The following is a 25,742-nucleotide window of genomic DNA, read 5'->3' on the forward strand; positions in this document are numbered from 1 at the left end:
AGGAGCTCTGGCGCCTCTGGGCTGAGGGGCTCTGGCGCCTCAGACTCCGGCAGCGGCGCCGGACAGGCGGGAGACTCCGGCAGCGGCGCCGGACAGGCGGGAGACTCCGGCAGCGGCGCCGGACAGGCGGGAGACTCCGGCAGCGGCGCCGGACAGGCGGGAGACTCCGCACGTGACACTATTAGAAAAGGGGACTGTCTTAAACAGTTAAACCAAAGGGAAAGTTTTTGGATTTACAAACTACAGGCCACTAAATACCCTGGTTTAAATGAATATATGGATTTACAAACTACAGGCCACTAAATATCCTGGTTTAAATGAAGATATGGATTTACAAACTACAGGCCACTAAGTACCCTTGTTTAAATGAAGATATGGATTTACAAACTACAGGCCACTGAATACCCTGGTTTAAATGAAGATATGGATTTACAAACTACAGGCCACTAAATACCCTGGTTTAAATGAAGATATGGATTTACAAACTACAGACCACTAAATACCCTGGTTTAAATGAAGATATGGATTTCTCTCCCTTCCTGTAGGGTTGTGATGGGTCCATTTGCTGTCATCCAGTGGACATTTTGCTTAATTTGCCCTCAGCTATGGTTAGACTGCTGTTGTTCATGTTTTGTTGTTCTAGTGTACTATGCAATATATTGCTTTCTTATTCTTGACACTTCTCCCAGTCATATTTAAGGTTAGAACTACCTTTTAGTCTTCTGATACGTCTAGCTTGGAGTTGTATTTGAATGATAACTTAGCTACAGTATTTCACCTTTGAATGTGTATAGTATTGCTTACTAGGTGTGTCTAATCAATTTTGTAACCACTCCCTCTTCCAATTAGGGCTAATTGGAAAGGCTGTTCAAAAGAGGACATTGTATTCCTTTTTTTGTACTCTCTGATGAAGGCCATGCTGCTGAAACGCATCTTTAAAAAAATGACTTTGTTTCTATTGAACATGCCATACTAATAAAGGCATTTAAATGAATTATATGAAGAGTGCCTTGGTCCTCCTCTATTTGATGACTGTAATATAATTTTTGAAGTTTTTGTCCGAAGTTATGCCTGTCCTGCATAAGCGTTTGGATATGTGTACCTAACGCCCTAACAAAAGTAGCTACTTGGACATAAATAATAGACATTATCAAACAAATCAAGCATTTATTGTTGAACTGCGATTCCTGGGAGTGCATTCTGATGAAGATCATCAAAGGCAAGGGAATATTTATAATGTAATTTCTGATTTCTGTTGACTCCAACATGGCGGAAAATGTTATTTGTTTTCTATGCGCCGTCTCAGATTATTGCATGGTTTGCTTTTTCCGTATATATATATATATATGAACTTTATCAAACAAAACAAAACTGTTCAAAAGAGGACATTGTATTCCTTTTTTTGTACTCCCTGACGAAGGCCATGCTGCCGAAACGCATCTTTAAAAAAAAACTTTGTTTCTATTGAACATGCCATACTAATAAAGGCATTTAAATGAATTATATGAAGACTGCCTTGGTCCTCCTTTCTTTTTGATGACTAATTTACCCCTTTTACCAAAGAGCACCTTCTATCTACCAAAATGTACTATTGTGTACCTTAGTAGCACTTCCCTTCCTCCTCTTTCTATAAGTTATATTACAGGTCTTAGAAACATTTCAAACTAAGTATAGAATCAATCTTTAGGATGATTTTTATCATAAATCTTCAATAAAGTCCCAACCGGAGAATTCCTTTGTGTGTAGAGGAGCCATGGAACGCAGGTCGATAATCATGTGAAACGCACGTGGCCAGAAAATGTCTCTCTGCCAGTAATCTGACTCATTCCCCTCTCATTCAGCCCCACCACACAGTAGAAGCCTCATTCAAGTTTCTAAAGACGGTTGACATCTAGTGGAAGCCCTAGGAAGTACAACTTCTTCCATATCCCACTGTGAATTCAATAGGGCCTGGGTTAAAAATTGACCAACCTCAGATTTCTCACTTCCGGTTTGGATTTCTTCTCAGGTTTTTACCTGCCATATAAGTTCTGTTATACTCACAGACATCATTCAAACAGTTTTAGAAACTCCAGAGTGTTTTCTAAATATGCATATAAATAAATATGCATATATTATCAACTGGGACTGAGGAGCAGGCCATTTACTCTGGGCACCTCTGGGCACCTTTCATCCAAGCTACTGAATACTGCCCCTGCAGCCGAAATAAGTTATTAACAGTGTGTAAAAACAAAAAAAGGTACTACAAAGGTCCAGAGAGTGGAGACAGCGTGTTAATAGTGTGTAGTAAAGGTGCAATACAAGTACAGAGAGGGAGACAGTGTTTTAATAGTGTGTAATAAAGGTACTACAAAGGTCCAGAGAGTGGAGACAGCGTGTTAATAGTGTGTAATAAAGGTGCTATAAGGGTACAGAGAGTGGAGATAGTGTGTTAATAGTGTGTAATAAAGATGCTATAAGGGTACAGAGAGTGGAGACAGTGTGTTAATAGTGTGTAATAAAGATGCTAAAAGGGTACAGAGAGTGGAGACAGTGTGTTAATAGTGTGTAATAAAGATGCTATAAGGGTACAGAGAGTGGAGACAGTGTGTTAATAGTTCATTAAAAAGGTGCTATGAAGGTACAGAGAGTGGAGATTATGTTAAAAGTGTGTAAGAAAGGTGATCTATGGGTAAAGAGAGTGGAGACAGTGAGCTAATTGTGTGTAACAAAGGTGCTATCAGGGTGCAGAGAGTGGAGACATTGTGTTACTAGTGTGTAATAAAGGTGCAATAAAAGTACAAAGAGGGAGACAGTGAGTCAATTGTGTGTAATAAAGGTGCTATAAGGGGAAAGACAATGGAGACATTGTGTTAAAAGCGTGTAATCAAGGTGCTATAAGGGTACAGAGAGTGGAGACAGTGTGTTAATAGTGTGTAATAAAGGTGCTATAAAGGAACAAAGAATGGATACAGTGTGTTAATAGTGTGTAATAAAGGTGCTATAAAGGAACAAAGAATGGATACAGTGTGTTAATAGTGTGTAATAAAGGTGCTATAAAGGAACAAAGAATGGATACAGTGTGTTAATAGTGTGTAACAAATGTGCAATAAAAGTACAGAGAGTGGAGACAGTGTGTTAATACTGTGTAATAAAGGTGCTATAAGGTACAGAGAGTGGAGACAGTGGGTATAATAAGGGAGTTATAATGTAGTAGTTATGTGTCAGTGTGTAATAGGGAAGCTGCAGATGAAGAGGGACCAGGGGCCCTTGGGGTCAGCAGAGCAGGGAGCCCCCTCTGTCCACATGCTGTCTGTCGTCACCCACATCCTAACTCTATCCTGCTAAATACCCAGGCTGTTAGCAGGCATTAAATAGCCATTCACACCATTGGCTCAAGTGCTTGAGTTGGCCACCATCACAGCTGAGCATAGGCTTTGGGGAGAGATGGGGAGGGGGGTTCTGCTCCACTCAACCCCTCTCTCTCTCTCTCTCCCTCTTTCTTCCTCGGCTTTTGGCAAGTATGTGCATATAGAGTATGTACAGTATGTACATATAGAGTATCTACAGTACATACATATATCAAAAAGAGGGGATTTGCTAATGCTCTCCATAAAATAACAGGTCTTCAGCTATATAAACGATTCTGTTATTCTCGGTTTAGGCCCCATATTTTTCATATGAAGAGATCTGTAAAGTTGCTTTGTGACATATGAGCTTGTGGCCACATCCGCTGGCATCCAGCAACGAGGACAGATCTCCACGGGCCCTCCCATTGGCTGGTTGACCATCTCAATAAAACCTGAGCCAATCAGGGACACCGGCCACATAGTGTAAAGCCTGCTACAGCTCTGAGCCATGGGCGCACAGCCAGGGCTACGGTGAGGGGTGGATATGGGTTAGGTAGCTTGGGGTGAGCTGAGTTGGCCATTCGCCTTGGGTGGCAAATAGAGAGAGAAGCTGTTACTCACCCTCTTCCTCCCCCTGCCCCTCCCGCTCCCCCACTTCTCTTCCCTTCCCACTCCCCCTCTCACCCGAGACAGGTGGTCTGGCACAGGGCTGACAGGGGCATCAGAAACCAATTACCCCGGCTGCTTACACACTGACTTTTCTGAGCCAAGCTAAACTCACATATCTGAACGGGCCTGCGTGTTCAGACACTTTCTTACTTACTCTGCCTCACTACTTCTCTGTCCCTGTCTCTGTCTCTGTCCCTGTCCCTCTCTCTGTCTCTGTCCCTGTCCATGTGTCTGTCTCTGTACCCGTCCCTGTCCTTCTCTCTGTCTCTGTCTCTGTCCCTTTCTCTCTCCCTATCTCTGACTCTGTCTCTGTCTCTGTCCCTTTCTCTGTCCCTGTCTCTGTCCCTGTCTCTGTCCCTGTATCTCTCTCTGTCCCTGTCTCTGTATCTCTCTCTGTCCCTGTCTCTGTCAGTCTCTGTCCCTGTCTCTGTCTCTGTCCCTGTCTCTCTCCCTGTCTATGTCTCTGTTCCTGTCTCTCTCCCTGTCTCTGTCCCTGTCTCTCTCCCTGTCTATGTCTCTGTTCCTGTCTCTCTCCCTGTCTATGTCTCTGTTCCTGTCTCTCTCCCTGTCTCTGTCCCTGTCTCTATCCCTGTCTATGTCTCTGTTCCTGTCTCTCTCCCTGTCTCTGTCCCTGTCTATGTCTCTGTTCCTGTCTCTGTCCCTGTCTCTATCCCTGTCTATGTGTCCTTACTGTAGCTTTGCTGCAGGAATGCTGATGGCGTAAAGCCTGCTCACTAAACTCAGTTCAATCTCCTCTCAAAAATGTTCTGTCTGTTCACAGCATAGTCATATAGACTTAGTTACTATGGTACAAGGATGACTGGATGAGTAACACGATACTAGGGTATCTGCTGTTTGCATGCACTGTGTGTGTGCCTACGTGCGTAAGTATGTGTACTGGAGTGGGAATGCATGTATAAGGCAATTGCCCCACCTGATGCCCATTAATCCATTAGTCCATCAAAGTCCTACACAGGCCCACATCTGTGATTCACACAGCACAGAACACATATTCACCTTGGAGAGAGCCGTGCGAGCCGTCACGTTTCCCTTGCTAACCTGTTTGCACAACTCTGGTGGAACCACAGGCCAATTACCCATCACATGATGCACACCAGAGGCAGCTTCAGAGAGGCAGGCCTGACAGACAGAGATGAGAGAGCCATGGACCCATCTTAACAGTATCTTAGCAAGGATATCATACAAACCCTCTCTCATGTATATAGTCTTAATTCATTCATACTTAGATTTGTGTGTATTGGGTATGTGTTCTGTAATTTGTTAGATATTACTTGTTAGATATTGCAGCACTGTCGGAGTTAGAAGCACGAGCATTTCGCTACACCTGCAATAATATCTGCTAATCACGTGTTCGTGACCAATACAATTTGATTTGATGTTCTCTACTGATCTTTCCTGCTCTCTCCTTCTTTCCTCTTCTCGCTCTCCTTCATGTTATCTCCCTGCTCCAGCCTGCACTCTCCTCCATGTTATCTCCCTGCACCCGCCTGCACTCTCCTTCATGTTATCTCCCTGCTCCGGTCTGCACTCTCCTTCATGTTATCTCCCTGCTCCAGCCTGCACTCTCCTTCATGTTATCTCCCTGCTCCGGTCTGCACTCTCCTTCATGTTATCTCCCTGCTCCCGCCTGCACTCTCCGTCATGTTATCTCCCTGCTCCGGTCTGCACTCTCCTTCATGTTATCTCCCTGCTCCGGCCTGCACTCTCCTTCATGTTATCTCCCTGCTCCGGTCTGCACTCTCCTTCATGTTATCTCCCTGCTCCGGTCTGCACTCTCCTTCATGTTATCTCCCTGCTCCAGCCTGCACTCTCCTTCATGTTATCTCCCTGCTCCGGTCTGCACTCTCCTTCATGTTATCTCCCTGCTCCAGCCTGCACTCTCCTTCATGTTATCTCCCTGCTCCGGTCTGCACTCTCCTTCATGTTATCTCCCTGCTCCGGCCTGCACTCTCCTTCATGTTATCTCCCTGCTCCAGCCTGCACTCTCCTTCATGTTATCTCCCTGCTCCGGTCTGCACTCTCCTTCATGTTATCTCCCTGCTCCGGTCTGCACTCTCCTTCATGTTATCTCCCTGCTCCGGTCTGCACTCTCCTTCATGTTATCTCCCTGCTCCGGTCTGCACTCTCCTTCATGTTATCTCCCTGCTCCGGTCTGCACTCTCCTTCATGTTATCTCCCTGCTCCGGTCTGCACTCTCCTTCATGTTATCTCCCTGCTCCGGTCTGCACTCTCCTTCATGTTATCTCCCTGCTCCGGTCTGCACTCTCCTTCATGTTATCTCCCTGCTCCGGTCTGCACTCTCCTTCATGTTATCTCCCTGCTCCGGTCTGCACTCTCCTTCATGTTATCTCCCTGCTCCGGTCTGCACTCTCCTTCATGTTATCTCCCTGCTCCGGTCTGCACTCTCCAGCTCTCTCCTTCTCTACCTTCCTATGTCCTGCTCATCCCCAGCTCTCACCATCTCTCTCCCCTTCAGCTCTCACTCCTGCTCTCTCCCTATCCCTCCCCCAACTATCTCCTCCTCTCTCTGTTTGGGGATGTAATTAAAACTGCCCATCAGTCTCTACCTCAACAATCAGTCTTCTCAGGGAATACGGTTGCAGGAATCTTTAAGTAAATTTGATTTCTAAACTAATTTGCTTTCTATAAACGCTGCCATATGTTTGATATTATATTTAAACTGTTCCAGTGAGCGCAAAAGAGATGTAGAGAACATTTGCCTTGGGAGAGGTAGAGAAACACAGGGCACAACTCCACTGGTGAATGACAGGTGAAATTGAGCGAGATCTGTGAGGGGGGGAAAACAAACTCCTGAACCATGAGAGGAGAAAGAGGAGAGATGGGAGAGAAATCTCACAGCAGAGCAGCGCAGCATCTCCTCTTTTGTTTTGGCAAAACCTGCCCAGTGGAGAAAGTGAAAGGTTTCCTGTGTTTTTTTGGCCTTTCTCTCCCTCTCTTTTCCACATCCAAATGTATTTTCCGCTCTTTTTCCTCTTGCTCTGACTGAATGGTGTTGGTCTCCTGAATATCCCTCTTTTTCTCCTCCTCTTCTCTCCTTCCCCTCCACTATTATGTTCCTATCTCTCTTAGGGATGCAGTATATACCGGTGAACTTATCGGAATTGGCCGATATTAGCTTAAAATGCCAACATCGGTATCGGCCCGATGTCTAGTTTAACGCCGATATGCAACACAGATGTCAAAGCAGACATGCATACCTATATAACGTAGGTAAATGACATGCATACCTATATAACGTAGGTAAATGACATGCATACCTATATAACGTAGGTAAATGACATGCATACCTATATAACGTAGGTAAATGACATACTTACCTATATAACGTAGGTAAATGACATGCATACCTATATAACGTAGGTAGATGACATGCATACCTATAAAACGTAGGTAAATGACATGCATACCTATATAACGTAGGTAGATGACATGCATACCTATATAACGTAGGTAAATGACATGCATACCTATATAACGTAGGTAGATGACATGCATACCTATATAACGTAGGTAGATGACATGCATACCTATATAACGTAGGTAAATGACATGCATACCTATATAACGTATGTAGATGACATGCATACCTATATAACGTAGGTAGATGACATGCATACCTATATAACGTAGGTAGATGACATGCATACCTATATAACGTAGGTAGATGACATGCATACCTATAGAACGTAGGTAGATGACATGCATACCTATATAATGTAGGTAAATGACATGCATACCTATATAACGTAGGTAGATGACATGCATACCTATATAACGTAGGTAGATGACATGCATACCTATATAACATGGGTGATGTTGGCTTTCGCCGACTGGTCGAGCACCGGTACACACTACCAGGTGCACTATTTTTCAGATGTTACCCTACCGGAGTTACACATTTGGACATTTGGACCAGCGATATCTGACCCATGACCATGCTGAGTCTGACAGCACAGTGGGTCGTTGAGGATTTCGTACTGAGGAAAGTCGTATTGCGTTGCTCATGAATGTGCTGGTTGTCATACCGCTGCTGCCATTTCAGTGGCATTTGAGAACATGTTTGAAACTTGGAAACATGAACACACTAGCCAGCTCCATTCGAACAACTGACTGGAGATATAAGCTCATCAACTGCGCCTGTAGCAGACGTGATACCCTCTGTCATGGCATTGAAACGCCTGCTCAACAAAACTGTCAACACAGGCTGTGAATAAGCAATTCGGTTGCATTCTCTCTTTACTGTCGCCATCATGCTTGATGCTATGTACAAGGACCGCTACTTCGATGTAGACAAGAAACAGGGTTTACGCGAAATGCTACATACACAGCTGAACAAGATGGAAACGGACACAGTAACAGTACGCACGGAGGAAGAGAGGCCACGGACAGACAGAGCTGAAACTTCACTGCTTGACATGTATGATGAAATCCTGGTTGAGAATGAAACGACTGAACAAATGAACAACGAAACAGCACAGCAAGTAAATTAAAGAAATAGGTTTTGATTATGTTTTACTGGGAATGGGGAAATACGTAAATGCCCCAAAAATAACTTTTTGGTCAGTGTGTGTGTGTGTGTGTGAAATTTATTTAACTAGGCAAGCCAGTTAAGAACAAATTCTTATTTACAATGACGGCCTACCCTGGCCAAACCCGGATGCAGCCCTATGGGATTCCCAATCACGGCCGAATGTGATACAGCCTGGATTCGAACCAGGGACTGAAGTGATGCCTCTTGCACTGAAATGCAGTGCCTTAGACCGCTGCGTCCGTGTGTGTTAACTATTTAACTGTACTAGAATGCTTAAAAGGCAGCTACAATTTTAAATATCGGTTATCGGTATCAGGTTTTTTTTTGGCAAGGAAAATATTGGATATTGGTATCGGCCAAAAATGTCATATCGGTGCATCACTAATCTCTCTTTCTGTATATCCTTCTCTCTCTGTTATTTTCCCTCTCCTTTTCTCCTTTTCTCTCTCTGTACTCTCCCTCCTCTCGTCCTGGTTCCCAGGTCTCAGGCCTGTCGAGGTCACACGTCAAAAGAAGGGGAGCGGAATTCTATAATTCCAATTCCCGGCACAACAACTGGCCTGAACAATAGAGCACAACCACTAGCCTGCTCTCCACCATTCAGCCAGTCACAGGGAATCAGCCAGAGTCATGTAGCAGCACAGAAGGGAGGAGTAAGTATGGGGGATTGGGGGATGTGGGTAATTTAAGGGGCAACCTACTCCCTCAGTCAAATCAATTTCTGCTCTAAGCAAGTCCTGGGAATGAAACCTTCGTATGCAGCAAATTCCTGAACTCTCCTGGCCAACAGTGGAGGGAACATGGAGGTTGAATGTGTTTATCGCCCAGAGATTAGCAGTTAGGATTTTAACAAAGTGAAACACTTTCATAGTCGTAGCGTTTTTTCTGTGGTATTAAGTCTTCCCATTGAAGGCCTGAGTTGCTGTTGTTTTGGGATCGGGTTTCTAAACGCTACCTCCATGCTGAACTGTGTTCTTCTAAAAAAACCTGGCCTGATATTTCAAATGCAGCCAAACACACAGGAACGCACACAGACATGTACTGAACATGTACTGAATATAAATGAGTGCCTGCAATGGTGTGTGTACACATTCCCACAGGGTACACCTTATAATATAAGTGTGTTCCAGTTACACCCTTGCCAATCCATTACAGAAACAGGATGGGGAGTGCAACATGACCTTCCTCAAATCACTGTGAGGGATCTCCTACCTACTGATAACAATGATGTTGACAATGGTGAGCAGTGCAGCTATCCCATCCAGCCCTGACCTCAACACTCCATTACTGGGTCAACCCAGAGCCAAGATGGACCCAGGGATCAGTGTGTTCTCATAAAACACTCAATGAAGACATCTGAACATAGTGCTGCTTTTAAACAGGGATACATGGGCTTTGGGCTAACTGCTGTGCTGTCACTTCTCCCCACAGACCTCAGTGAGTTAGTACCAGTGCCTGTGTGTTTGAGGCCTTGTTAATGTCAGTGTAGCCTGTCTCCTGCCCTCCCCGCCTCCCATCCTGCTAGCCTGGGGAGAGACAGGGGGATAGGGGGGACGGGCGTTGATCCATGTGGTTGCGTGGGGGTACAGCGGGAATCAGAGGATTTATGTGCACCCCAGTAAATGTTTACAAGAGAAGCTCAGTTTCAAGAGCTACAACTGGCGGTTTGCACATCAGTCTGGGGGTTGGGGAGGACGGACGACCCGAGTCATGAACACTCTGACTCTGTCAGTGGCAGTAGAGGAATAGTCAAGGCTGAGACCTCAATCAGGACTGATGGAACAAAAAAAAGGGCCAGTCTAAGAGCATCCCTGCTAAATACCCCTCAAACAGTTATGGACCCCTATCTTCCGGATAGGAAAAGACTCCGAGCTGAGGCAGTTTGAGTTCCTCTTTAATAATACACGACTTGTACAGAGGTACAGAGTCAGGCCTGAAACGCTTTCAGAGTGTTGAGGGGGAAGGAGTTGATAGGGGGTGTGAGGTGGGGGTGAGCGGAGCTGAAGTGCCTCTGGGTGTGTATACCTGGGGACAGGGCACAGAGGGAAGAGACGCATGGAACATATTAAAGCAGGGTTCAGTGAGAGGCCTCCACTTACGCTCCTGTAAGCCCTGACAAGCCTCCCTATGACACACACACACGTGCACACACATGCACACACACACACTTCATTTCATGAGTCTCAGATAGACATACAAATGTAAGCATTTGTGCACAGACAACAACACACCAACACCCAGTTATAGAGAGCAATGTGAGGTGGTTATAACGTACAGTGCCTTCAGAAAGTATTCATACCCCTTGATTTATTTCACCTTTTGTTGTGTTACAGCCTGAATTCAAAATGGATTAAATCATATTTATATTGTTTTTCTCACCCATCTACACACAATACCCTATAACAACACATTTTTGCTAATGTATTGAAAATGAAATATCAGTCATAAGTACCAGTCAAAAGTTTGTACACACCTACACATTCAAGGGTTTTTCTTTATTTTTACTATTTTCTACATTGTAGAATAATAGTGAAGACATCAAAACCATGAAATAACACATTTGAAATCATGTAGTGACCAAAAAAGTGTTAAACAAATTCAAATAGATTTTAGATTTTAGATTCTTCAAAGTAGCCACCCTTTGCCTTGATGACAGCTTTGCACACTTTTGGCATTCTCTCAACCAGTTTCATGATGTAGTCACGTGGAATGCTTTTCCAACCGTTTTGAAGGAGTTTCCACATATGCTGAGCACTTCTAAAATGGACTAAACTGATTTTTTTCTCTCCCCCATCTATACCCAACGCCCCATAATGACAAAGAGAAAACATGTTTGAATTTTGTTTGCAAATGTATTGAAAAATGAAATAAAGAAATGATCTAATTTATATATATACATAAGTATTCACACCTTGTAGAAGCACATTTGGCAGTGATTACAACTGTGAGTCTTTCTGGGTAAGTTTCTAAGAGCTTTGCACACCTGGATTGTACATTATTTGTATATTATTCTTTAGAAACTTCTTCAGGCTCTGTCAAGTTGGTTGTTGATCATCAACAAGCCATTTGGAAGTCTTGCCATACATTTTCAAGCTGATTTAATTCAAAAGTGTAACTAGGCCACTCAGGAACATTCAATGTCATCTTGGCAAGCAACTGAAGTGTATATTTGGCCTTGTGTTACTGTCCTGCTGAAAGGTGAATTTGTCTCCCAGTGTCTGTTGGAAAGAAAACTGAATCAGGCTTTCCTCTAGGATTTTGCCTGTGCTTATCTCTATTCCGCTTCTTTTTATGCAAAAAACTCCCTAGTTCTTGCCGACGACAAGCATACCCATAACTTGATGCAGCCACCACTATGCTGAAAATGTGAAGAGTGATACTCAGTGATGTGTTGTGTTGGATTTGCCCAAAACATAACACTTTGTATTCAGGACAAAAAGTGAATTGTTTTGCCACATTTTTTGCGGTATTACTTTAGTGCCTTGTTGTAAACAGGATGCATGTTTTTATAATATTTTTATTCTACAGCCATTAAATGCTGTAACTGTTTTAAAGTCACCATTGGCCTCATGGTGAAATCCCTGAGCTGTTTCCTTCCTCTCTGGCAGCTGAGCTAGGAAGGATGCCTTTATCTTTGTATTGAGTGGGTGTATTGATACACCATCCAAAGTGCAATTAATAACTTCACCATACTCAAAGTGATATTCAATGTCTGCATTTTTTCATTTTTATCCATCTACCAATAGGTGCCCTTCTTTGTGAGGTATTGGAAAACCTCCCTGGTCTTTGTGGTTGAATCTGTGTCTGAAATTCAATACTCGACTGAGGGACCTAACAGATAATTGTATGTGTGGGGTACAGAGATGAGGTAGTCATTCAAAAATCATGCTAAACACTATTATTACACACAGAGTGAGTCCATGCAACTTAGTATGTGACCTTACTCTAACTTATTTAGGCGTGCCATAACAAAAGGGTTGAATGCTTATAGACTCATAACATTTCAACTTTTCATTTTGAATTAATTTGCTAAAATGTCTATAAAAATCATTTCACTTTGACATTATGGGTTATTGTGTGTAGGCCAGTGACACAACATCTCATTTGAATCTGTTTTAAATTCAGGCTGTAACAACAAAATGTGGAAAAAGTCAAGGGGTGTGAATACTTTGTGAAGGCACTGTATGTGATTTGGATCTGAGATGTTTACTTATCACGCTTTGACAGACAACATGGTTCCAGGCAGGGAAACTTTGGATGCTCAGGAAATCACTCAGTCACATTCCTGTCTGCAATCAATCAGCCGCTACCTCATATAACCAGCGGCGGAGGTAGAAATTGCTGTGTGGCTGGGCATACATTTGCCAGCAGAAATACAGCAAAAATACCCAGACATATTTAAGTAAAAATGAGTGCAATCACATTGCATCATTTAACACATAACACAGAATAAATTTGACCAAAAAAATACAACAATTTCCCTTGACAAACAAGCCCTAGACTATTACCAAGTAGGCAGCGCAAATGTGCAACTACACAACCGCTTACAACACTGCTGACAAAACAGGCCGACTGTCTGAGTCCACGTCCGACAGTAAACAAACATAATGAAATGCAAAACATGTCTATCAACAACATATTGAGAGAGAGAGAGAGAGAGAGAGAGGGAGAGAGAGAGAGAGAGAGAGAGAGAGAGAGAGAGAGAGAGAGAGAGAGAGAGAGAGAGAGAGAGAGAGAGAGAGAGAGAGAGAGATTATACAGCAGCAGACAAGTGCAGTGATAAAATGGGAAAAATGATACTGTCACAAAATACAGATAATGGATGAAGTGTTCAGTCCAAACTCATGAAATAATCAACATATTATCAGATCAGATCTGCCACTCCCACTCAAAGGAGCAATCTACAGTACAGGCACCACAGGTGGATTCCAGGACCATGGTCAGCGCATCCGCCAGACACCAGCTCAGCACTGGATTGGAATATGCGCAAACAGCTTATTGCACAAAAAAGCAAGCAGGAATAGAAAGCCGCGAAAGTGTTTTCATTAAGCCCAAAAGTGCACACTTTTTGCCACATAAAAACAGACACACATGTTACAATACAAACACTTTAGGGCTATCTTGAACTGTACTACATATGAAGTGAATAGCTCACTTTGAATAATAAAATGCTACTCTACAGACATTCAGGCATGAAAAATGAAATCATGAAACATAATACCACGGCGGGTGGAATACACTAACTAGCTCACTTGAATCAGCAAACATAAACCTGGCCTACCAAAGTAGGCGTGAAAACATGAACACATCATACATAGCCTCTTATCATGCAGGGTATGAATACAGTAGCTCATTTTTTAAATAAAACACAAATAGGCCTGGCCTACCAAGGAATGCATGAAAACATTATGCTAAATCATAAATAAACAATACTCAGACTTACCATTCTTGTGTTTCATGTTTTACAGCACAATGTATAGCTTGGTGTTGACAATTATTTAATTATAGTCCAGAGTCACTGAGTTCCCTTTGAAGGGACAACAGGGCTAGATTGTTGACATGTGCAGTCAGCATTCAAGATCTGCTGGATGTTTTGATATGGCCTGTAGGGGAGAATAGTCTCTTAACAGTACATGCAGTCATAGGAGGGTGATGATGGCACTTAGTAGTCTATTGATGTTAGGGAAAATGTCAGGACTGCAGCTGTCCAAAACGTCAATAAGGGATGGGAATTCCTGACCTCTCCTGACTTTTCGAAGCAGTTGCTGAATAAACATGGTTAATTCTGCATCCTCAAAAGAGATATTAAAGTGATAGGTGCTTGGCGATTCCCAGAGCTCTGCTTTGATCTTGTGCAATAGTAGGGAGGCTGCCGTCCCAAGCAGCTCGTGTTGAATGTCTGGACTCATTAATCTATCGTCACTCCAATACCTAGACTGTGTTGTCCTTAAGCCATTTTGCCACAATTTTGGAATCCAGCTTGGGGTCATTGTCCATTTGGAAGACCCATTTGCGACCAAGCTTTAACTTCCTGACTGATGTCTTGAAATGTTTTTTCAATATATCCACATAATTTTCCTTTCTCGTGATGCCATCTATTTTGTGAAGTGCACTAGTCCCTCCTGCAGCAAAGTAACCCCACAACATGATGCTGCCACCCCCATGCTTCATGGTTGGGATGGTGTTCTTCGGCTTGCAGGCCTCCCCCTTTTTCCTCCAAACATAACAATCGTCAATATGGCCAAACAGTTCTATTTTTGTTTCATCAGACCAGAGGACATTTCTCCAAAAAGTACCATATTTGTCCCCATGTGCAGTTGCAAACCATAGTCTGGCTTTTTTTATGGTGGTTTTTGAGTAGTGGCTTCTTCCTTGCTGAGCGGCCTGTCAATATAGGACTCATTTTACTGCGGATATAGATACTTTTGTACCTGTTTCCTCCAGCATCTTCACAAGGTCCTTTGCTGTTGTTCTGGGATTGAGTTGTACTTTTCGCACCAATGTACATTCATCTCTAGGAGACAGAATGCGTCTCCTTCCTGAGCGGTATGACGGCTGCGTGGTCCCATGGTGTTTATACTTGCGTACTATTGTTTGTACAGATGAACGTGGTACCTTCAGGCATTTTGGAAATTGCTCGCAAGGATGAACCAGACTTGTGGAGGTCTACAGTTTGTTTTCTGAGGTCTTGGCTGATTTCTTTTGATTTCCCCATGATGTCAAGCAAAGAGGCACTGAGATTGGAGGTAGGCCTTGAAATACATCCACAGGTACACCTCCAATTGACTCAAATGATGTCAATTTGCCTATCAGACGCTTCTAAAGCCATGACATCATTTTCTGGAATTTTACAAGCTGTGTCACTTGTGTCGTGCACAAAGTAGATGTCCTAACCAACTTGCCAAAACTATAGTTTGTTAACAAGAAATGTGTGGAGTGGTTGAAAAACAAGTTTTAATGACTCCAACCTAAGTGTATGTAAACTTCTGACTTCAACTGTATGTCCTGTTTAGCGCATAACATAACAATGTCCAGAACCACATTGACATGATCACAATTCTTCTCTACAAATTAATAGATTGATTTAAAACATGACCCAGGCTTTGATAGCGATGGCTTGAACTGTAGCCTTCAAATGTATCCAGTACAAAAGAGTGAGGTTTGCTAGCCTGGTGCTTGAAGCATGTATTGGCCTTCCATAGTGGCATTGGGGAAATGTCTACACATTTTACAGAAAACAGCATCCCTAGTCGAACTGTATTCCAGCCAATAAAATTGAAAATGAGGCAGGCCGGGGGATGGTGAGCTAGCTGTGCTGTGGAAGTCGATGCAGTATCCATACAAACCTCCTCATGGGACCAGAAGCTAGCCTACTAAAGGGCCGACGACGACTGAAGGATTGGGCTCGGCCGATGGAGGTAGTGGAGCAGGTGTTGTGTCTTCATCCTCCATCAGTGGCTATTTGAAAAAGCGCATGAGTGAACTTTGTTTTGCCATAACTTGTGACTACCTAGAGTTAGTTTGCATTAGCAAAGAACTGCAGAGGGTTAAAACAATTTGCGCACAGTTAGCTAGTAGGTACGTGTGTGTGGGGGGGGGGGGGGGGGGGTACAACCAATTAGATCCCTGGACCCTACTAGTGCATTTTTACACATTTCTGATTAGTTCGGAGACAACATTTATTTCATTTATATATTTTAAGCCAGCCTGATTGGGTGTGCTAGTGTTCAATCTGGCAGGGCCTCTGCTTAGCCTGGCCCTGCCGTGGCTTCGCCTCTACAGACCAACCAACCCACCCTGACTGGAAAAAACATGCCTCTTCCCAGAGGTACAGTGAGAACACCAACAGGAAATACATCATACATCTGTATGTGAGTGTGTTTCAACTGCATTGGTCACTGTGGTGTGTGTGAGAGAGAGAGAACGAGAGAGGAGAGAGAGAGAGAGAGAGAGAGAGAGAGAGAGAGAGTGAGAGAAGAGAGAGAGGGGGAGAGAGAGAGGAGAGAGAGAGGAGACAGAGAGAGGAGAGGTTAGTGTGACACCCTTTAATACAACACAGACCTGGGCTGGCTGGAGGAGACGAGACCCACAAAAGAGAGAGAAAGAGGAGAGAGTGTCAGCTCTGAGAGAAAGAGCAGGCGTAGGAGGATGACCCATAGCGTGACATCAGGCCATTAAATTAAAGGTAGGAACCAGTGCTCTGTTTAAAACAGGAATGTGGGATACAAAAAAATGATGATTTTGGCACTGGGAACCCAACGGTATGGGATAGCACTCTATCTAGCCCACTCTGTCTCATTATAGTGGCTACCTCAACAGCACTTTGCTCAGTGACAATGTGCTGAATTCATTACTGATCGAGGTCCTCTCCTCTGGCCAGGTATTCAAAGATGCTAGAGGGGACATGGTGTTTCTCCAGACAACAGGGATACAGATCTATCATGAAGCTAACTTTAGAATAGACATACAGTCTCATATAGTGCCTTCACAAAGTATTCACACCCCTTGACTTTTTCCACATTTTGTTGTTACAGACTTGGATTAAATTTTGATTTTGTGTCACTGGCCTACACACAATATCCCATAATGTCAAAGTGGATTTATACTTTAGGACATTTTTACAAATGAATTAAAAATGAAAAGCTGAAATGTCTTGAATCAATAAGTATTTAACCCCTTTGTTATGGCAAGCCTAATTATGTTCAGGAGTAAAAATGTGCACAATAATAGTGTTTAACATGATTTTTGTATACCTCATCTCTGTACCCCACACATACAATTATCTACAAGGTCCCTCCGTCGAGCATTGAAGTTGAAAAAGATTCAACCACAAAGACCAGGGAGGTTTTCCAATGCCTCGCAAAGAACAGCACCTATTGGTAGATGGGTATAAAAAAAGCAGACATTGAATATCCCTTTGAGCATGGTTAAGTTATTAATTACACTTTGAATGGTGTATCAATACACCCAGTCACTACAAAGATACAGGCTTCCTTCCTAGTTCAGTTGCCGGAGAGGAAGTAAACCGGTCAGGGATTTCACCATGAGGCCAATGGGGACTTTAAAATAGTTACAGAGTTTAATGGCTGTGATAGGAGAAAAGTGAGGATGGATCAACAACATTATAGTTACTCCACAATGATAATCTAAATGACCGTGAAAAGAAGGAAGCCTGGACAGAATAAAATACTCCAAAACATGCCTCGCGTTTGCAATAAGACACGCCTCCTGTTTGCAATAAGACACGCCTCCTGTTTGCAATAAGACACGCCTCCCGTTTGCAATAAGACACGCCTCCCGTTTGCAATAAGACACGCCTCCCATTTGCAATAAGACACGCCTCCCGTTTGCAATAAGACACGCCTCCCATTTGCAATAAGACACGCCTCCCGTTTGCAATAAGACACGCCTCCCATTTGCAATAAGACACACTTCCCTTTGCAATAAGACACGCCTCCCATTTGCAATAAGACACGCCTCCCGTTTGCAATAAGACACGCCTCCCGTTTGCAATAAGACACGCCTCCCGTTTGCAATAAGACACGCCTCCCATTTGCAATAAGACACGCCTCCCGTTTGCAAAGAAATGAACTATATCAAATCGTATTTTTCACATGCGCCGGTCTACACCTGTCGATCTTTCACTGTAAGGTGAAAGTTTGACAGTAAGCTTGGCCCCAGTGACGTACTGGGCCATACACACTACCCTCTGTACTGCCTTGCGTCGGAGGGTGAGCAGTTGCCATTCGCGGCGGTGATACAACCAGTCAGGATTCTCTCGATGGTGCAGCTGTCGAACTTTTTGAGGATCTGAGGATCCATGCCAAATCTGTTCAGTCTCCTGAGGAGAAATAGGCGTTGTCGTGCCCTCTTCACGACTGTCTTGGTGTGTTTGGACCTTGATAGTTCGTTGGTGATGTGGACACCAAGGAACTTGAACTTGAAGCTCTCAACCTGCTCTACTGCAGCCCTGTCAATGAGAATGGGGTCCTCCTTTTCCTGTAGTTCACAATCATCTCCTTTGTCTTGATCACGTTGAGGGAGAGGTTGTGGTCCTGGCACCACACCGCCAGGTCTCTGACCTCCTCCCTATAGGGAGGGATATTTTATATATGAATGCTTCCGCTCAGTGTTTGAGATCAATTGACACTCTTTACCATGGCACTTTGAGATTTATTTTAAACTGCAAAACCCTTACACACCACTGCACTTTGTATACCAGGGTTGGCTGGCCTTCTCTAGTCACTCGTAGGCTCAGTCACTGGTATACTTTTATTTACAAAGCCATTTTGCATTTACTACCTTTTTATTTGTGCATTTTTATTGTTCAGAAATGTGGTGGGTACTCTCTTCATTCGCTGGACTTTATCCTGCTAACTGTTCCAAATGTCCAAACTGAATTTGGTAAAAGGGCTTTATGTACTCTGCGCCATCATCTTGGAACACCTTACAAAATACTTTTAAACTGGAAGATCTTGTCCCGATTGGTGTTTTCAAATCACTGATGAAGGATTTTGAGGCTGATTCCCTTACCGGTCAATGTTTTGGCCTGGCCATGCTGTCATGGGTGAACAGGGAGTACAGGAGGAGACTGAGAACGCACCTCTGACGGGCCCCTGTGTTAAGGATCAGCATGGCAGATGTGCTGTTGCCTACCCTTACCACCTGGGGGCAGCCCGTCAGGAAGTCCAAGATTGCAGAGGGGGGTGTATAGACCCAGGGTCCTTAGCTTAGTGATTAGCTTTGAGGGCACTATGGTGTTGAACGCTGAGCTATAGTCAATGAATAGCGTTCTCACGTAGGTTTTCCTTTTGTCCAGGTGGGAATTTGTGGATCTGTTGGGGAGGTATGCAAATTGTAGTGGGTCTAGGGTTTCTGGGATAATGATGTTAATGGCCCTAAATACAAAATGTTATGTTTGGGGCAAATACAACACATCACTGAGTACCACTCTTCATATTTTACAGCATGGTGATGGCTACATCATGTTATGGGTATGCTTGTCATCGACAAGGAAGGGAGTGTTTTCGGATGAAAAGAAACGGAATAGAGCTATGCACAGGAAAAATCCTAGAGGAAAACTTGGTTCAGTCTGCTTCATCACAAATTCATCTTTCAACAGGACAATAACCTCAAACACAAGGCCAAGGCCACTGGAGTTCAGTGGAGGCTGCTGACGGGAGGATGGCTCATAATAATGACTGGAAAGCAGCGAATGCAATGGCATCAAACACCTGGAAACCATGAAAGAAACCATGTGTTTATGTATTTGATACCATTCCACATATTCTGCTCCAGCCATTACCATGAGCCCATCCTCCCCACTTAAGGTACCACCAACTTCCTGTGCAGGAGTTCCTTACCAAGACAACTGTCGTGTCTTTGGCATCATTAAACTGAAGATGAATCTTTATAAAAAATGATCTGTAATTATTATTACGTGAATAACCTACTTAATAATTTACTGTAGCTGTAATTAACTAGGAAGTCGGGGCACCAAGGACAATATTCAGATTACAAAGTTATAATTTTCCTAATATAACTTTCAGATATTTTAATCTGATCACTTAGTCTTCTGATTAATTCATTATTCTTTACTTCACGTTAGTCTCATTCCAAACGTTATAAATTGTTGGTTATCTGCACGAACCCAGTCTTCACTATGAGTCATCAATACATCAATTGTCTTAAATCATTTATTTACTAACTATGTACTCACAGAAAGGCATAAACAAACAGTAGATATGGTTACAAGGAAATGATAGGGGAATGTGCACTAGTGGGCTAAACCGGCATCGCGGCTTGGTGGACAAAAGGGAAGTGGGGGTCGACTGAGATAAGACACCAAAGTTGATAATTATAACAATTGAAATGCTAAACCTTTGCACATGAACGCTCACTCATTCGGGAATAATTGCAATCAATATATATATTTACGCTCAGTATGTAGTCCTGATCTTGAAAAGTTAGTTTCTGTTGTTTCTGTTTAAGCTTTCTTGCCATCATATGGACTTGGTCTTTTACCAAATAGGGCTATCTTCTGTATACCACACCTACCTTGTCACAACACAACTGATTGGCTCAAACGCATTAAGAAGGAAAGACATTTCACAAATGAACTTTTAACAAGGCACACATGTCAAATTAAATGCATTCCAGGTGACTACCTCATGAAGCTGGTTGAGAGAATGCCAAGAGTGTGCAAAGCTGTCATCAAGGCAAAGGGTGGCTACTTTGAAGAATCTAAAATCTAAAATATATTTTGATTTGTTTACCACTTTTTTGTTTACTACATGATTCCATATGTGTTATTTCATAGTTTTGATGTCTTCACTATTATTCTTCAATGTAGAAAATACTAAAAATAAAGAAAAATCCTGAGTAGGTGTGTCCAACTTTTGACTGGTACTTTTGACTGATGTAACACAACAACATGTGGAACAAGGGGTATGAATACTGAAGGCACTGTAGGCTTCCACAGACTTGAAAATGGACCCAGATGACCCAAAAATATATATCCAGTAGCTACAGTCATCACTAGCTACCCACGCCTCACTCCACATCTACGTTTGGCCTTTCTCTCCGCCTCACTGGGTTCTACCCTCAGCCTCTGTTCTGGACAGTGTATAATAGTCTAAGTGGTTCTGGATAGCAGAGGGCAATTTAGTCATTAAGCAGCCAATTAAGTCATTAGAGCAGTGGTTGGTTGGTTAGCCGTCTGCCCGCCCTCCCCTCCCCTCTGCCCGCCTGCCAACAGATATCCTGTCTGATACCTGTTGACGGTTTTCCACATATTTGTACTAGGAGTCGTACAAGGCTTGACGTCGTTCTCTAACTTCAATCGAAAAGAGGATGGATGTTGTACGTCTACCAGTGTTTCCTTTGGAGTGTTTTTTTCTGAACATTATAACAACATTGTAGCAATGTAGTAGCAGCGTCTTAGTACCAACCATAGAAGCAATAGTGTAGGAGAGGCCCTGTGTTTGCACTACAGTATATTTTCCTAGTTTCCTCTTCTATTCTGTGTGTGCAGATACAGGTGTGTACAGTTCAGCAGTGGGACAAGGAGAGCCCCAGGACATGGAGAGAAAAAGAGCGAGGGAGACAAAGGGAGGGAGCATGGAGCCAGAAGAAGCCAGGAGGTTAGGGAGCAGAGCAGAGCAGAGAGCAGAGGAGATGACTGTTTTTTCCATCACTCGTCATCAGGCCCTGCGGCCAGAGGAGCGCTCCAGACCCATCCTTACTCATCAGCCATGGAATGTAAATATTTGAATATAGACTGGTAAGATACCTAATTCCTCCCTTTAAATATGCATTATTTATATGACAGAGTCCAATGAACACAATGAGAAGTGTTCTGTCATGATTTGACATGACACCCGGGTGATGTGTTTTGAACACAGCTCGTCTTCGTCGGCGATCTCCCTGACCCTGTCGAGACAAGTGAGATCTTCATTTCCCTGGTCACACAGGGTACCATCTCAGAGTATAATCTTCACCCCATACCATTAAACCAGAGAAACAAAACTCTGATTGAAATAGACGTGTGTGTGTGTGTGTGTGTGTGTGTGTGTGTGTGTGTGTGTGTGTGTGTGTGTGTGTGTGTGTGTGTGTGTGTGTGTGTGTGTGTGTGTGTGTGTGTGTGTGTGTGTGTGCGTGCGTGTGTGTGGGTGTGTGTGGGTGTGTGTGGGTGGGTGGGTGGGTGCACTTCTGCATGTTCATGAATGTGTGTGTGGGTGGAGCCAACTATATGGCCCTCCCTCTTCAGATCACAGTGAAAATAGCCCAGTAACCCAGCCTGTTCTGTTCTGGGGCCCCTGAGAGTTCAGCTTCTCACCCACAGACTGCAGTCTCCTCACGGATTCTGCTCACGGCCCACTGCTCCGCCAACACCCACCTCTAACCCTCGCTCAGGGTTAGAGGTGGGTCACAGCTGTGATGTCATCTCCCCCCGACAAGGGCCTGTGCCTCGGCTGCAATGTGACCCAGAGTAAATAAATACGGGTATTTATACACCAGGCCAGACGCTGAAAGGCAGAGAGAGTAGCAGGCAGCAGAAGGTCTGGTCTAGATGTAGATATAGAAGTACGCACTGAGCCCAGGGAGTGGGAGGGAGACGGTTGTGTGGTTGTTGTTGACACTCTCACAAAGGTCGGTGACCAGCTTGCACCCCTCTAGACGGCCTGGCTTTCCACAGGTTCCCCCTCGGTACAGATAGCATGCCTTTGGAGAGAGTTTGGTGCTGGCTGGCCCACCCAGCTGTAGGCCTGCATCGCCCTCCATAGCTCTGGAGATTAAACATGCTCTCCCTCTGCCTTTGTTACCACAGCCTCACTGCTGCCTCAGTGCTGCTGCACACAGAAACCAAAGTGTTATCAGGTCTGTGAGAGCTCCAAAGCTCTGTCTGTAGGGCCCAGCGCCAACCTCTCAGGGCCCAGCAGCCCAGCTTCCACACTGGCCTGGCCCCTGTACCACCACCTCCATCACTGAGCTGCCACAGGATGCACTACTCAACGAAGGGGGTGGACTTTTTATCAGTTCCACCTCTCATCCGGACAGATTACTTTCTGTGAGGTCGGGGGACCCAGAGCGATGGCTGAGCCAGTGACGCCACTCTGTCCCCATGCTGAGAAGCCGAAGGACAGGGAGGGGAGAGGAGGCTGACTAGGGCTAGCCCATGCCCCAGGTCAAGCTACACAGTTCTAGGTCACTGACTGTGCAGGGGCCAGGTGCCTATGAAAAGCTTATGGCAGATGATGAATCACCAGCCTTTATGTTTCGGAGACCCTCTTGGCGATGCGGGAGCAGCAAGTTACAGGATATTGTAAGCAGCTACTTTTATTGGGAAAAAATAATAATGTAGGCCGGCAGGGTTTGGAACTGTTCCCAAGTCAGATCTCCCACCAGAGAAGTGGAGCTCATGTTTCAGATTAGGGTTCGCACTGACATGATGCACATCACTCTTTCCCTCCTCTCCCTCCCTCGTTTTCACTCACTCTCTCTTGTACTTTTCTTCTCTCTCTTTCTCACTCTCTCTCACTTTTTTCAGTCTATCTGACCTCATCTTTGTTCCAATCAACCATATAGAGAGATTCAATCAACCATAGTGTTCAAATTATATCTCAAATTATAATAATTGACTATAATTGTTTCCATGTCACTTTCATTTAAGGCTTTGAACTTATTTCATACCATTTGGAAAGGGGGGGTTTGAGCTCAAAAGTCCAAAAGTCCATTCTACTACACAGTTTAACTTAAGTTATTCATTATCCAGATTTGATGAAAATAACCTCCAACAACACAAATGGTATCCAACAATACACCTGCCTCATAAAATGGTCTGTTCCCAGGAACAACAGAAAGGCAGGCAGTCCTCCAACACTTTGTATTGTTGATTTACTCAAGTCTTCATTGGATATAAGTCAAAATTGGCTATATCGTAAAAATGTATTAAAACAAAAATTAGCTTTTTGGTCTTAATTTAAGGTCAGGGTTAGGCATAAGTTTAGCACTGTGGTTAAGGTTAGGGTTAAGGTTAGGGTTAGGTTTCAAATCAGATTTTAAGAAGAGAAATTGTAGAAATAGGCAAGGTTTACAACTTTGTGGCGGTGGTAACTAGTGACGACCAAATAACAGGAATGACAGAGTTGTACTGGTATAGTATTAGCTCCAGGTATGGTCATTAGAAACTACCCCTTAAATTATCACTGTATTCTGTATACTACTACATTGAGAAGCAGTGCATGCCTTGACTTTGCAAAATTACTCTGATGTAGGGCAGTTGTGTTCCAGGTTCCCACGAATGTGCAAGGCAACTGTGTGTGCGTTTTTGGTTTTACTATCCTTGTGGGGACCAGAAGTGAGGCCATTTCATCGGTACCCACAAGGAAAAAGGCTTAGGCTTAGGGCTTAGTTTTAGGGTTAGGTTTAGAATTAGGGTTAGGGTTAGAATTAGGGTTAGAAGTTAGGTTTAGGGTTAGGAATTAGGGTTAGGAGTTAGGTTAGGAGTTAGGGTAAGGTTTAGGTTTAGGAGTTAGGTTTAGGGTTAGGGTTAGGGTTAGGAGTTAGAGTTAGGGTTAGGGTTCGGGGTTACGGATACAGTTAGGTTGGAGGGTTAGGTTAACTGTTAGGGTTAGGGGTTAGGTTAACTGTTAGGGTTAGGGGTTAGGTTAACTGTTAGGGTTAGGGTTCGGGGTTACGGATACAGTTAGGTTGGAGGGTTAGGTTAACTGTTAGGGTTAGGGTTAGAGGTTAGGTTAACTGTTAGGGTTAGGGGTTAGGTTAACTGTTAAGGTTAGGGGTTAGGGTTAGGTTAACTGTTAGGGTTAGGGGTTAGGGTTAGGAGTTAGGTTAACTGTTAGGATTAGGGGTTAGGGTTAGTGGTTAGGTTAACTGTTAGGGTTAGGGTTATGGGTTAGGAGTTAGGTGTAGGGTTAGGGTTAGGGGTTAGGTTAACTGTTAGGGTTAGGGTTTATGGGTTAGGGGTTAGGTTAACTGTTAGGGTTAGGGTTAAGGGTTAGGAGTTAGGGTTAGGGGTTAGGTTAACTGTTAGGGTTAGGGTTTATGGGTTAGGGTTAGGGTTAGGGGTTAGGTTAACTGTTAGGGTTAGGGTTAAGGGTTAGGTTAACTGTTAGGGTTAGGGTTTATGGGTTAGGGTTAGGGGTTAGGTTAACTGTTAGGGTTAGGGTTAAGGGTTAGAGTTAGGGTTAAGGGTTAGGAGTTAGGGTTAGGGGTTAGGTTAACTGTTAGGGTTAGGGTTAAGGGTTAGGGGTTAGGGTTAGGGGTTAGGTTAACTGTTAGGGTTAGGGTTAAGGGTTAGGGGTTAGGGTTAGGGTTAGGGTTAGGGTTAGGGTTAGGGTTAGGGTTAGGGGTTAGGTTAACCGTAAGGGTTAGAGGTTAGGGAAAGTAGGATGTGTGCGTGTGCGTGTGTGTTTGCTCTTTGACAGCGTAGTTAGGAGGTGCTGATGAAAGAGGAGAAGCTGTGTGGGGCCAGTGCCTCTCAAATTAGCGCAGGAGCCTCGTAGCCTGTCACATGGAGGCCCAGGCACTCCGAGATTCTGTTACACTGTGTGTGTGTGTGTGTGTGTGTGTGTGTGTGTGTGTGTGTGTGTGTGTGTGTGTGTGTGTGTGTGTGTGTGTGTGTGTGTGTGTGTGTGTGTGTGTGAGTGTGT

The 25,742-nt window shown here is 43.9% G+C and overlaps 1 protein-coding gene across 2 annotated transcripts in view; it reads right to left on the reverse strand.

Moving 5' to 3' along the window:
* The window catches only part of LOC109897898 (metalloprotease TIKI2), a 108,598-nt gene that overhangs the window by 77,862 nt on the left and 4,994 nt on the right, over window positions 1–25,742 (reverse strand). The window lies entirely within an intron of this gene.

The sequence above is a fragment of the Oncorhynchus kisutch genome, linkage group LG10, assembly GCF_002021735.2.
Source record: "Oncorhynchus kisutch isolate 150728-3 linkage group LG10, Okis_V2, whole genome shotgun sequence".
In the NCBI taxonomy this organism is placed as follows: Eukaryota; Metazoa; Chordata; class Actinopteri; order Salmoniformes; family Salmonidae; genus Oncorhynchus; species Oncorhynchus kisutch.